The sequence below is a fragment of the Aedes albopictus genome, chromosome 3, assembly GCF_035046485.1.
Source record: "Aedes albopictus strain Foshan chromosome 3, AalbF5, whole genome shotgun sequence".
NCBI lineage: Eukaryota > Metazoa > Arthropoda > Insecta > Diptera > Culicidae > Aedes > Aedes albopictus.
The window spans coordinates 319,135,388-319,150,827 of record NC_085138.1 but is presented as its reverse complement, the minus strand read 5'-3'; the positions used below and the strand labels follow the sequence as shown (position 1 = coordinate 319,150,827).

Below are 15,440 nucleotides of genomic sequence, written 5' to 3'. Positions count from 1 at the left end.
GCACCGAGGACAAATTGCAACGTAGTTGTGGCACATACAGTGCATCCCTTATCGTACAGTCAATTTGCTTACCTTGCACGTCGGATACTACCTTTACTGTACCGGAGTATTCCGCTCGGATCGTTTCCCCATCCTTTGCCACCGCAATCTCGATGGGCTTCTTCAAACGATGCAGCTCCGAAAATAACTCCTTCTTGCGCACCAGATGATCCGTAGCTCCAGAGTCGATGAACCACTGTGTTCGGTTCTCCTCCGGCAGGTTCGCACCACGGACGCTGACGAAACAAACGCTCTTCCGTTCGCCAGATTCCGCCACATTCGCCTTCGGGTTTTGCTTCTGCTTCCGATCCTGCTTGTGTTTCTTCTCCGGGCAGTCCGCCAGCTTGTGGCCCTCCTTCTTGCATCCGAAACATTTCAGCTTCCTGGCCGGCTTCGTCCCGTAAAACGCTGCATCCGATTCCGAAGGAGTCGACAGTTCCATCCCTTTCCTCTTCGTCTCCTCGTCGAGGAGCCGACACTTGACGAATTCGAGGGACAGGTTCTCCTCCGGCATGGTCTCCAGTGCCGTCACATCACCGGAATATGACGATCCCAGTGTGAGCAGCAGATGGCACACAACATCCAAGTCGTCCAAAGCCGCTCCCGTAGCACGGTACTCCCGGACCAACTTGTCAAACAGCAGAAAGTGCTGCTGTAGCTTTCCTCCTTCAAACCGCATCGATAGCATTTGCCGCTTTAGGTGCATCCGGCTGGCGATACTCCGGCGCTCAAACACCCGGTGGAGAGCGTCCCAGATGTCCTTCGGCGATTCCTTGTCGTGGATGTACTCCAGCTGCGAGTCGTGTATCCTCGACACCAGCAACGATTTGCAGCGGCGATCCTTCTTGACCCGCTTCTCCAAGGCTATACCCTTCGCTTGCTTCTCCTCTGGCCGGTCGTTCGGTTGCTCCTGCAGCTCCATCACATCCGCGACGTTTGTTTGCACGCACTCCAGGAGCTCGTGCTCCTCCAGGAGAATCTGCATGCGAAACTTCCACGCCGAGAAGTTTGAGCCGTCGAACAGCGGCAACAACAACACCGATTTTTCCTCCTGCATCACGCCCGACGAAACCGATTACTACTTCGGACGAACGCGACTTGAGCCCACAACCTGAAGAGGTTTTCGGATGAGCCAGAGGCAGAAATAATGATAAACGCGGTTTAATAAACGAGAGAACTAATAAAAACGTGTATTCACTTTACTTTGTTTGTGTTATGATAAACAGGAAATGCCAAATGTCAATATGTTCATGGGCGCACCTTGCGCAGTGGGGTCGAACTAAGTGGGGGCAATTAGAGTGCAGTGGTTGCCATCTTAACATTTTTCAATGTCAACAGGGTTACTAGAAGTTCAAATTAAAAAAACGAACACCGTTGGTTTGCAAGAGGTGTCGTTCAAACCAACGGGGGTAGACGGTACAATGTGGTACTATACTCAAAAATTCCCAATTTTAGACCCCCTTCATCCCTCACGCTCACGTAACAAACAACTTTTGTATGGAGAATTTTGAATTTTTGTTGGTTTACATTCAGTTTCGTTCTCGAGAAAAGCGTAGGGGCATTTGATTATAAAATATGAATATGAATGAAGAAATATATAAAGAAATACCGTCTATACTCGTTGGTTTGAACAAGGGCTTGAACGACATCTCATGCAAACCAACGGCCAACGGGGTTCTTTTTTAGTTTGAACTTCTGGCAACCGTATGAACGACGGCAAAAAACAAACTGCTGGCAGCCTTATTTGATGTTTTGTTTTGATTCTCTGTTCCGTTTCACCCACGTATGTGGCAGCCCTAATCCCACCTAATGCATCTGACAGGCGCCAACATCTATCGTGTATCCACAATGGATTCCTTTGTGGATACACAAATGTTTACATACAATAGGCCTTTTCATGTGACAGATCCGTACATGCATTTGTTTACAAAGCTTGAACAACAGCTGCTAACAAGAACGTGTCATTTTCATAGAAGAACTGTCAAACGCCCGAACAATCAGCTGATTTAAGACGTCGAATGAAAAGGCCCATATGTTGGATTCTTAAGAATGGCGGCCTCGCACCCTGGTGGTTTCACCCCGTTCCATTAGCAAAATGACGTTTGAACCATTTTTAATTTGAAAGATGTGCATATTAGAGGGGGTCAAATTAAAATTTGTACAGATTAAACGCGATCAAACCAACAGGGGTAGACGGTAAAAAAATAAAGATATAAAGAAATAAAAGAAATAAAGAAATAAAGAAATAAAGAAATAAAGAAATAAAGAAATAAAGAAATAAAGAAATAAAGAAATAAAGAAATAAAGAAATAAAGAAATAAAGAAATAAAGAAATAAAGAAATAAAGAAATAAAGAAATAAAGAAATAAAGAAATAAAGAAATAAAGAAATAAAGAAATAAAGAAATAAAGAAATAAAGAAATAAAGAAATAAAGAAATAAAGAAATAAAGAAATAAAGAAATAAAGAAATAAAGAAATAAAGAAATAAAGAAATAAAGAAATAAAGAAATAAAGAAATAAAGAAATAAAGAAATAAAGAAATAAAGAAATAAAGAAATAAAGAAATAAAGAAATAAAGAAATAAAGAAATAGAGAAATAAAGAAATAAAGAAATAAAGAAATAAAGAAATAAAGAAATAAAGAAATAAAGAAATAAAGAAATAAAGAAATAAAGGAATAAAGAAATAAAGAAATAAAGAAATAAAGAAATAAAGAAATAAAGAAATAAAGAAATAAAGAAATAAAGAAATAAAGAAATAAAGAAATAAAGAAATGAAGAAATAAAGAAATAAAGAAATAAAGAAATAAAGAAATAAAGAAATAAAGAAATAAAGAAATAAAGAAATAAAGAAATAAAGAAATAAAGAAATAAAGAAATAAAGAAATAAAGAAATAAAGAAATAAAGAAATAAAGAAATAAAGAAATAAAGAAATAAAGAAATAAAGAAATAAAGAAATAAAGAAATAAAGAAATAAAGAAATAAAGAAATAAAGAAATAAAGAAATAAAGAAACAAAGAAATAAAGAAATAAAGAAATAAAGAAATAAAGAAATAAAGAAGTAAAGAAATAAAGAAATAAAGAAATAAAGAAATAAAGAAATAAAGAAATAAAGAAGTAAAGAAATAAAGAAATAAAGAAATAAAGAAATAAAGAAATAAAGAAATAAAGAAATAAAGAAATAAAGAAATATCAGGTAGGCCAGGAGGAGGAATTCAGACCGACGATTGGTAAGTTCAGCGCCCACCAGCAGACGAACGAAAACGGCCTACGACTCATTGATTTCGCCGCCTCCAAAAATATGGCCATACGTAGCACCTTTTTCCAACACAGCCTCCCTTATCGTTACACCTGGAGATCACCACAGCAGACGGAATCTCAAATCGACCACGTTCTGATTGACGGACGGCACTTCTCCGACATTATCGACGTCAGAACCTATCGTGGCGCCAACATCGACTCCGACCACTATCTGGTGATGGTCAAACTGCGCCCAAAACTCTCCGTCATCAACAATGTACGGTACCGGCGACCGCCACGGTACAACCTAGAGCGATTGAAGCAAACGGATGTCGCCTCAGCATACGCGCAGAATCTCGAGGCCGCGTTGCCAGACGAGGGTGAGCTCGAAGAGGCCCCTCTAGAGGACTGCTGGAGTACAGTGAAAGCAGCCATCAACGACGCAGCCGAGAGCACCATCGGGTACGTGGAACGGAATCGACGGAACGAATGGTTCGACGAAGAGTGCAGAACGGTTTTGGAGGAGAAGAATGCAGCGAGGGCGGTAATGCTGCAGCAAGGGACTCGACAGAATGTGGAACGTTATAAACAGAAGCGGAAACAGCAGACCCGCCTCTTTCGGGAGAAAAAGCGCCGCCTGGAAGAAGCGGAGTGTGAAGAAATGGAACTGCTGTGCCGTTCCCAAGAAACACGGAAGTTCTATCAGAAGCTCAACGCATCCCGCAACGGCTTCGTGCCGCGAGCCGAAATATGCAGGGATAAAGACGGAGGCCTCTTGACGGACGGACGTGAGGTGATCGAAAGGTGGAAGCAGCACTTCGATCAGCACCTGAACGGCGTGGAGAACGTAGGCACGGGAGCCCATGGCAACGGAAGGAACGACGACGCCAGTGCAGCGGAGGACGGAAATGAACCAACTCCCACGCTGAGGGAAGTTAAGGATGCCATTCACCAGCTCAAAACCAACAAAGCAGCTGGTAAGGATGGTATCGCAGCTGAACTCATCAAGATGGGCCCAGAAAAGTTGGCCACCTGTCTGCATCGGCTGATAGTCAGGATCTGGGAAACCGAACAGCTACCGGAGGAGTGGAAGGAAGGGGTAATCTGCCCCATTCACAAGAAAGGCGACCATTTGGAATGTGAGAACTTCAGGGCGATCACTATTTTGAATGCTGCCTACAAAGTGCTATCCCAGATCATCTTCCGTCGTCTGTCACCAAAAACAAATGAGTTCGTGGGAAGTTACCAAGCCGGCTTCATCGACGGCCGGTCGACAACGGACCAGATCTTTACCGTACGGCAAATCCTCCAGAAATGCCGTGAGTACCAGGTCCCAACGCATCACCTGTTCATCGACTTCAAAGCGGCATACGACAGTATCGACCGCGCAGAGCTATGGAGAATCATGGACGAAAACGGCTTTCCTGGGAAGCTGACTAGACTGATTAAAGCAACGATGGACGGTGTGCAAAACTGCGTAAGGGTTTCGGGTGAACTATCTAGTTCATTCGAATCTCGCCGGGGACTGCGACAAGGTGATGGACTCTCATGCCTACTCTTCAACATCGCTCTGGAAGGTGTGATGCGACGAGCCGGGCTTAACAGCCGGGGAACGATTTTCACAAAATCCGGACAATTTGTGTGCTTTGCGGACGACATGGACATTATTGCCAGAACATTTGGAACGGTGGCAGAGCTGTACACCCGCCTGAAACGCGAAGCAGCAAAGGTCGGACTGGTGGTGAATGCTTCAAAAACAAAGTACATGCTGGTAGGCGGAACCGAAAACGACCGGATCCGTCTGGGTAGTAATGTTACGATAGACGGGGATACTTTCGAGGTGGTGGAGGAATTCGTCTACCTCGGATCCTTACTGACGGCTGACAACAACGTGAGCCGTGAAATTCGGAGGCGCATCATCAGCGGAAGTCGGGCCTACTACGGGCTCCAGAAGAAACTGCGGTCGAAAAAGATTCACCCACGCACCAAATGCACCATGTACAAAACGCTAATAAGACCGGTAATCCTCTACGGGCACGAGACATGGACCATGCTCGAGGAGGACCTGCAAGCACTCGGAGTTTTCGAGCGACGCGTGCTAAGGACGATCTTCGGCGGTGTGCAGGAGAACGGTGTGTGGCGGAGAAGAATGAACCACGAGCTCGCTGCACTTTACGGCGAACCCAGCATCCAGAAGGTGGCCAAAGCCGGAAGGATACGGTGGGCAGGGCATGTTGCAAGAATGCCGGACAACAACCCTGCAAAGCTGGTGTTTGCAACAGATCCGGTTGGCACAAGAAGGCGTGGAGCGCAGAGAGCACGATGGGCGGACCAGGTGGAGCGTGATTTGGCGAGCATCGGGCGCGACCGAGGATGGAGAGCGGCAGCCACGAACCGTGTATTATGGAGAAATATTGTTGATTCAGTTTTATCTTGAATTTGATGTAATACTAAATAAATGAAATGAAATAAAGAAATAAAGAAATAAAGAAATAAAGAAATAAAGAAATAAAGAAATAAAGAAATAAAGAAATAAAGAAATAAAGAAATAAAGAAATAAAGAAATAAAGAAATAAAGAAATAAAGAAATAAAGAAATAAAGAAATAAAGAAATAAAGAAATAAAGAAATAAAGAAATAAAGAAATAAAGAAATAAAGAAATAAAGAAATAAAGAAATAAAGAAATAAAGAAATAAAGAAATAAAGAAATAAAGAAATAAAGAAATAAAGAAATAAAGAAATAAAGAAATAAAGAAATAAAAAAATAAAGAAATAAATAAATAAAGAAATAAAGAAATAAAGAAATAAAGAAATAAAGAAATAAAGAAATAAAGAAATAAAGAAATAAAGAAATAAAGGAATAAAGAAATAAAGAAATAAAGAAATAAAGAAATAAAGAAATAAAGAAATAAAGAAATAAAGAAATAAAGAAATAAAGAAATAAAGAAATAAAGAAATAAAGAAATAAAGAAATAAAGAAATAAAGAAATAAAGGAATAAAGAAATAAAGAAATAAAGAAATAAAGAAATAAAGAAATAAAGAAATAAAGAAATAAAGAAATAAAGAAATAAAGGAATAAAGAAATAAAGAAATAAAGAAATAAAGAAATAAAGAAATAAGGAAATAAAGAAATAAAGAAATAGAGAAATAAAGAAATAAAGAAATAAAGAAATAAAGAAATAAAGAAATAAAGAAATAAAGAAATAAATAAATAAATAAATAAAGAAATAAAGAAATAAAGAAATAAAGAAATAAAGAAATAAAGAAATAAAGAAATAAAGAAATAAAGAAATAAAGAAATAAAGAAATAAAGAAATAAAGAAATAAAGAAATAAAGAAATAAAGAAATAAAAAAATAAAGAAATAAAGAAATAAAGAAATAAAGAAATAAAGAAATAAAGAAATAAAGAAATAAAGAAATAAAGAAATAAAGAAATAAAGAAATAAAGAAATAAAGAAATAAAGAAATAAAGAAATAAAGAAATAAAGAAATAAAGAAATAAAGAAATAAAGAAATAAAGAAATAAAGAAATAAAGAAATGAAGAAATAAAGAAATAAAGAAATAAAGAAATAAAGAAATAAAGAAATAAAGAAATAAAGAAATAAAGAAATAAAGAAATAAAGAAATAAAGAAATAAAGAAATAAAGAAATAAAGAAATAAAGAAATAAAGAAATAAAGAAATAAAGAAATAAAGAAATAAAGAAATAAAGAAATAAAGAAATAAAGAAATAAAGAAATGAAGAAATAAAAAAATAAAGAAATAAAGAAATAAAGAAATAAAGAAATAAAGAAATAAAGAAATGAAGAAATAAAAAAATAAAGAAATAAAGAAATAAAGAAATAAAGAAATAAAGAAATAAAGAAATAAAGAAATAAAGAAATAAAGAAATAAAGGAATAAAGAAAAAAAGAAATAAAGAAATAAAGAAATAAAGAAATAAAGAAATAAAGAAATAAAGGAATAAAGAAATAAAGAAATAAAGAAATAAAGAAATAAAGAAATAAAGAAATAAAGAAATAAAGAAATGAAGAAATAAAGAAATAAAGAAATAAAGAAATAAAGAAATAAAGAAATAAAGAAATAAAGAAATAAAGAAATGAAGAAATAAAGAAATAAAGAAATAAAGAAATAAAGAAATAAAGAAATAAAGAAATAAAGAAATAAAGAAATAAAGAAATAAAGAAATAAAGAAATAAAGAAATAAAGAAATAAAGAAATAAAGAAATAAAGAAATAAAGAAATAAAGAAATAAAGAAATAAGGAAATAAAGAAATAAAGAAATAAAGAAATAAAGAAATAAAGAAATAAAGAAATAAAGAAATAAAGAAATAAAGAAATAAAGAAATAAAGAAATAAAGAAATAAAGAAATAAAGAAATAAAGAAATAAAGAAATAAAGAAATAAAGAAATAAAGAAATAAAGAAATAAAGAAATAAAGAAATAAAGAAATAAAGAAATAAAGAAATAAAGAAATAAAGAAATAAAGAAATAAAGAAATAAAGAAATAAAGAAATAAAGAAATAAAGAAATAAAGAAATAAAGAAATAAAGAAATAAAGAAATAAAGAAATAAAGAAATAAAGAAATAAAGAAATAAAGAAATAAAGAAATAAAGAAATAAAGAAATAAAGAAATAAAGAAATAAAGAAATATAGAAATAAAGAAATAAAGAAATAACGAAATAACGAAGTAAAAAATAAAGAAATACAGAAATAAAGAAATAAAGAAATAAAGAAATAAAGAAATAAAGAAATAAAGAAATAAAGAAATAAAGAAATAAAGAAATAAAGAAATAAAGAAATAAAGAAATAAAGAAATAAGGAAATAAAGAAATAAAGAAATAAAGAAATAAAGAAATAAAGAAATAAAGAAATAAAGAAATAAAGAAATAAAGAAATAAAGAAATAAAGAAATAAAGAAATAAAGAAATAAAGAAATAAAGAAATAAAGAAATAAAGAAATAACGAAATAAAAAATAAAAAAATAAAGAAATAAAGAAATAAAGAAATAAAGAAATAAGGAAATAAGGAAATGAGGAAATAAAGAAATAAAGAAATAAAGGAATAAAGAAATAAAGAAATAAAGAAATAAAGCGTGGCTTTTCTGAAGCCTGTAAAAAGAGAGAAAAAGAACTGATTGGAACCGTCTTGAAGAGGCCTATATAGTCATAATTTATATGTGCGACGCATGCCTATACAGTTTTTGTATTGTTTAAGTGTAGGAATCACGTGCGACCGTCCAAACAGCGATAAAAATACCAATTCGCAAATTATCTGCAAATATAACCGTTCATAATCACAAAACACTGTGACGTATCATTGCTCCGGGTAGGCTAGCAGGTTAATAAGCGATATTAGATTGGTGCTGAACAATAATATTAGATCAAAGACAACCTTTGAGAAGCTTAATTTAGAGGTTTATGCTGTCAAGATTGCTTGATAGATGGCATTTTAATATGATGATTTTGAATGCCTATATAATAAAAAGATTGATAGGCATATAGTCGTAGAGTATCAAATAAAAAACATTAAATTGGCTTCATAAATACTCCAGGTGGTAAACGCACGGGAAGATCATGCTATGAGTGCAGGCATTGAACCAAAATTCAACCATCGCTCAACAATAATAAATGACAATGTCACAACCTGCATTTGTTGCGACAATCCACCCAATGCACCATTGGTTTGTCCCAACTTTAACAGAATAGGACAGAATAGAATTATTTAAGCCTAGCATTGTGATTTTCGAGGGGTAGCTTCGTAGTTCGTGCAGCATACCGTTTGCAAGATATGTGTTTGGGGAAGTCCCGAAATTCTATTTCGAATAGTTGAGTCCAACTTACACGTATAGGGTAAATGTACCAATAGTGGTGCTATTAGTAGCTCCTTGTGGAAAAATAATTGAATAAAATTGATAATACTACAAAATAAAAAGTCTGAAAACGTTAATCGGTAGTTTTTCACTTAAATTTGCTAGGAAAAATGTAAAAAACATTGTTTATTTCAGTTTTTGCTAATAAATCACTTGCACCAACTATAGGTACACGGTTCCTATTATGGAGGTAAAATTTAACATTGGTTCCTATAGTGGCGCATCCCATTGAATTCTTATGGGACCCACCACTATAGGAACACTACCACCACTATAGGTGCAAAGGAGCAAAAAATTTAAGGAAAATAATTGTTTAAAATAGGTTTTTCAGCAAATCCTGAACACAAAACTGAATTAAAGTTATTAATTAGTTATGATGCATCTATTAAAAATATCATTTGCAAGCTTTTTGTTTGAAATAGTGCTAAATTGGCACTACCACCACTATTGGTACTACCTCCACTAAGGGAGCTTTTACCCTAATACAAGAAATTTATTGTTTCTGCAAAATAGTAGTTCGGCATTTTCTCAGGGAATATTGCCGGCAATGGGGCACGTTCGGTGTAGTACTAGGTTTGTAGTAATGAGCTGAATTTTAGTATGGTGAGAAGGTCCATGAGCCATTTTACGAGACTTTTCGGATCAGCTGATCGCTCATTTCATGGATGAAAATTTGACAGGAGGTTGCGCCCAAGCCCGTGAGTGTTAATATCAATATCAACACTGTTGTCGTTTCGTAAAATAGACTATTCTCCGTTTCTGCAATGAAATGGTGCAAAAAGCGTTGGTACATATTATGATTCCTTGCCTAATTTGATGCTGTTTGAGCAAAATTTTGGATAACAATGTTGTTTATGTTTCAAGAAATGGAGAAAACAACAACACTGTTGCCTAAAGTTTTGCTCAAATACACGGCAAAAATATCACAAGGCAGGCTAGTAACCTATATAAACATAAATTGTGGATGTAAACATGTGAAGTCATCCTAATCGTTCTTCACATGATCAAATTGATGAGGAGTGCTAGATCGCCTCTGAACGATTTGAATTGCGTCATCAAAAAGCTTTCAGTTTTCCGGAAGATTTCACCTTCTAAATGTTGTAATTAGGCAAGTAATCATAATACCCACCCTACAAACACTACAAATCTAGTACTTCACCGATCTGTCCTATTGATTTGGAACTCAGATTTCTTTTTGGAAATCCCTAAATAATTCCTCTGGAATTGGCAAATTTCTTCGGCATTTTCTCGGACCTCTTTCGGCAATTTCTTTGGCAATTTTTTTGGAATTTATTATTGTTCGTACAGCTCAAAATCGGAATATTCGAAGGCCAGGCTGCTGCCAAACATCCAAAATGATCAGAGTGTGCCTGGATACAAATTTGATTTGCTTAGTCACGATTAAACAAGTAAAACGTTTAGTGACACACAAACTTTGTCAAACATTTTTTCTAACGTATTTCTGTGTACAAATTAAGTGTAAAGCTTGCCAAAGGTTCGTAAGATACTCTCTGAAGTCGGTATAAAACCAAAACATTTAAATATGTACGTTTTATTGTAACTATGGCTGTTTTCAATTTGTTCAAACTTTGTGTCAAGTAGTTTGTACGTGCGCTTTTAAATTGATCTTCATGGTCCACTGTGCGAATTTATGCTGGCCTGCCTACTCCCACACGAAATTTGACGTTTGAGCGGTGCCGACACCTCTCAAACGTCAAATTTCGTGTGAGAGTAAGCAGGCCAGTATAAATTCGTGCAGTAATCCATAGAGATAAGAAACTCAACCACGGGGAGCACTGGAAGAAAAAATGCGTGCTCAAATTGAATGACCAAAATAGTTGAGTCCGCACCCCTCAGGTTAAAATTTTAAGTTGCACAAAGTGGTCAAATACTGTAGCATAGTAGAAAAGGAAAAAATCTCACAAATAAAATATTTAAATTCCGAACATAATGAAAATTACTGTATTGATAAGAAAAGATGTTTTTCGATTGGTAAGAGTAATTTTTACTGGAATATTTGATCAAGAACCACCATTATTGGCCTTCTCAATGCAAACTTTTTCAATTTTCAATTTGAATGAACTGAAAAAATAAATTTGTTTCAATTAAATGCGTTCAGGAAAGCTAAGAAACTGTGTGGTAGTTTTTATGTGCCGTAGAAAACCTTAAAAAGTAAGAAACATGATCTCAGAAAAAAATGTTGTGGAAATGTCTTTATCGATTTTTCCCAGATTTTGATCAAGGCATTCCTTAGATAACTTGTGAATGAGATAAAAATTTAGATAATTTTTGGTATTTAGTGATACATAATGTTGAAATCATTGAAAAAAAAACCTTTGTGCAAATGCAAATTTGGCGAATGAAGTTAATTGTTAGAGAACTCGACTGTTCTTCAAAATATCAAGACAATTGAAAGGAAATACAAAAACTGTGGAGTACAATATGCTATGTTCTGAAAGAAGTTGGTAAAAATCATTAGAACAGTTCATTTTATCTAATAAACAAAGTGTATTTATAATTTCTGAAACAGTCTATGTCAATTCACGTGAAATTCCGCTCGACTCGAGTTATGAAATAGCCCCCTTTTCGTCAAACGGAAAATTCTCCACTGGACCACTGGGTGTTTCGTGTATTGTCCGTTGTCTCATGTAAGTGATCGTTCAGTCTGTGCAATCTCTGGTTGAAGACGGTGTCGTGTCCATTATTTTCATTAACAACTCCTAGAAGATTTCTAAAAAGGAACATCAGGGGGGCCCCAAAAGGAACTTCCGGAGGACTTGCTGAAAGAACTCCTGGATTATTCCCAACAGTAATTCCAAAGACGAATTAAGATAGAATCCAGAAAAATCTTTCAATTTCAAAGTTGTAGTCATTAAATCTGAATATTGATCTTCCACAGCTTTGCGAAGGTGTTCCACTCTTAGCGAGCAACTTACCAATTCCAGGATGGCGTAGACGGCAAGGCATGCGACGGGTGATTGGGAGATCACGAGTTCAAATCCCAAGTTGAGAAATTTTTAGAAGAGCTTGTGTGTTATAAATGTGTTTTAAATACATTGCATAATATGCAATGCAGTATCATACATACATACATTTATTTGTTCAACATCATTAAGACAAGACATAATCAACAATAGTACGCCACAATACACGGTTCGTGGCCCGATGCTCGCCAAGTCACGCTCCACCTGGTCCGCCCATCGTGCTCTCTGCGCTCCACGCCTTCTTGTGCCAACCGGATCAGTTGCAAACACCAGCTTTGCAGGGTTGTTGTCCGGCATTCTTGCAACATGCCCTGCCCACCGTATCCTTCCGGCTTTGGCCACCTTCTGGATGCTGGGTTCGCCGTAAAGTGCAGCGAGCTCGTGGTTCATCCTTCTCCGCCACCCACCGTTCTCCTGCACACCGCCGAAGATCGTTCTTAGCACGCGTCGATCGAAAACTCCGAGTGCTTGTAGGTCCTCCTCGAGCATGATCCATGTCTCGTCTCATGCCCGTAGAGGATCACCGGTCTTATTAGCGTTTTGTACATGGTGCATCTGGTGCGTGGGTGAATCTTTTTCGACCGCAGTTTCTTCTGGAGCCCGTAGTAGGCCCGACTTCCGCTGATGATGCGCCTCCGAATTTCACGGCTCACGTTGATGTCAGCCGTCAGTAAGGATCCGAGGTAGACGAATTCCTCCACCACCTCGAAAGTATCCCCGTCTATCGTAACATTACTACCCAGACGGATCCGGTCGTGTTCGGTTCCACCTACCAGCATGTACTTTGTTTTTAAGGCATTCACCACCAGTCCGACCTTTGCTGCTTCGCGTTTCAGGCGGGTGTGCAGCTCTGCCACCGTTCCAAATGTTCTAGCGATAATGTCCATGTCGTCCGCAAAGCACACACATTGACCGGATTTTGTGAAAATCGTTCCCCGGCTGTTGAACCCGGCTCGTCGCATCACACCTTCCAGAGCGATGTTGAAGAGTAGGCAGTATGATAATTTACATTTTATTATTTAACTCATTCTGGTATCGTAATGACCATTTTTCCGAATTTGCTCATTATGCAACTGGAATGAGTTGCATAATGAAAAATAGTTGTATAATGTTCATAATGCAACTCATTAGAGTTGCATTATGAACATTATGCAACTGAAATGGGCTGCATTATGAAAAAATCATTGCATAATAGTTATTTATGTAACGAGTTGCAAAAAGTTGATTTTTTCAGCACGAGTCGTACATTTATCTAACCAGGCTAGCCGAGTTAGATAAATACGAAGAGTGCTGAAAAACCGAGTTTTGCAACGAGTTCCATACTAGTAGTTTACGCAACAAGGTGCAGAATGACGATTTTACAGCACAAGTCGTACATTTATCCAACGAGGCTTGCCGAGTTGGATAATGGGGCACGTTCGGTGTAGTACTAGATTTGTAGTAATGAGCTGAATTTTAGTATGGTGAGAAGGTCAATTCTCTGTTTCTGCAATGAAATGGTACAAAAAGCGTGGGTATTATGATTCTTTACCTAATTTGAGGCTGTTTGAGCAAAACTTTGGATAACTATGTTGTTTATGTTGCAAGAAATTGAGAAAACAACAACACTGTTGCACAAAGTTTTGCTCAAATAGCATAAAATTAGGCAAGAAATCATAATACCCACGCTTTTTGCACCATTTCATTGCAGAAACGGAGAATTGACCTTCTCACCATACTAAAATTCAGCTCATTACTACAAATCTAGTACTTCATCGATCTGTCCTATTACGACGAGTGCTGTAAAAATCGAGTTCTGCACCGAGTTGCGTACAACGTTTTTTGCAAGTTCATAAATTACCGCTTGAACAAAATTTTTCATCAGACTGCATGCTGATGCTCATAGCCATGTTTAAGAAAATCTGATAATAGCAGGTTATACTGTGCAGTTGTCACAATTTTTAAAAACTGCATCCACAAAGCATCAAGAAGATGATCCAAACTGAAAACAGTGCTGTAATGGTTTATTACGCAACGCAAATCAGTGCGGTAATGAACCATTACAGCACTGTTAATTTGGTGTAGGAAAGTAGGCCTTTTCCTCTCAGATTTGCATGAGGTAAAACAGCCTATTACGATGAGAAATTGCAAAAAATGTTGTATGGAACTCATTGCAAAACTCGATTTTTTCAGCACTCTTCGTATTTATCCAACTCGGCAAGCCTCGTTGGATAAATGTACGAATCGTGCTGAAAAAATCAACTTTTTGCAACTCGTTACATAAATAACTGTTAGATGTGACAAATAAACATGATTGGACCATAATTGCACCTCGCACTTCAATTTGTTATTGTTTTCGCAGAAGGTTATTAGAGCTGAATACAAGTTTAATATGAGGCTGAAACAACACAGTTTACTCCCGATTGTAAAGCCTGTATCGCGCTTGCAGAAAAGATTGCTGAATAACTTCTCCACTTTTGTTTGAACAACGCCTGATTACAGGCTGTGATGAAATAATGTTATACTGTTATTGAACCAAATGTGGAATAAAAATGTTATTGCAATGTTGGTTAAATTAGTGATTGTTCCTCGGGAACTCTTTGAGAAATCATAGAGGGAACTTCTGATGGAATCCTAGATAAAATTTTGAAGGAATCCCAGAAGGAAACTGTGGGAGAGCGCTAGAAGGAACTCCTTCTAGCGGGGAGTTAAAATCTTGAAATAATTCCCATAAATGGACCCTTTGCATTTCAGTGGGTAACTGGTACAAATCCTGGCCAATCGTTCCCCATTGGATTGGTTCAAAATGATCCTAGATAATTGCCAGGATTCGCTTATAGAACAATATTCTGGAGATTCGTTTGATCCGTCTTATATGCAGAATACGCCTGAATGAATGCCATTTTCTGAAAGGTGGTTTAGCACCGGATATCGAAACCCTTCTTTCGTCCTAATTTTTATTACATTGAATGATTGAGGACGGTTTCTTCGACTTGGATATCTTTGGCCGGTAGTAACATGATCCAAAAGAGCTGAAATTTTAGAAGACCTGATGCAAAAATAAACTTTCTATTTTGTTAAGCTTCGACACCGCTCTAAGTGAATACTACTGAAGTTCATAGCTCAGCCTCTTCAAAGCCAAAAACTTGCTGATGATCATCAAAACCATTCAAGCTGATGATGATGCGCGGCGCGTTAAGATCAATGATAGCCGGCATTTGACAAACAACCATTTAGTTACTAGCTTAGTACTCTACCGTCCGTCAACGGTATTTGGGAGCCCACGCACAGCGTAATAAACCGCATTTCGCTAATCGTTCCGTG

The 15,440-nt window shown here is 36.4% G+C and overlaps 1 long non-coding RNA gene across 1 annotated transcript in view; it reads left to right on the top strand.

The window, feature by feature from the left end:
* Positions 1-15,440, top strand: part of LOC134284183 (uncharacterized) — a 531,430-nt gene that overhangs the window by 18,132 nt on the left and 497,858 nt on the right. The window lies entirely within an intron of this gene.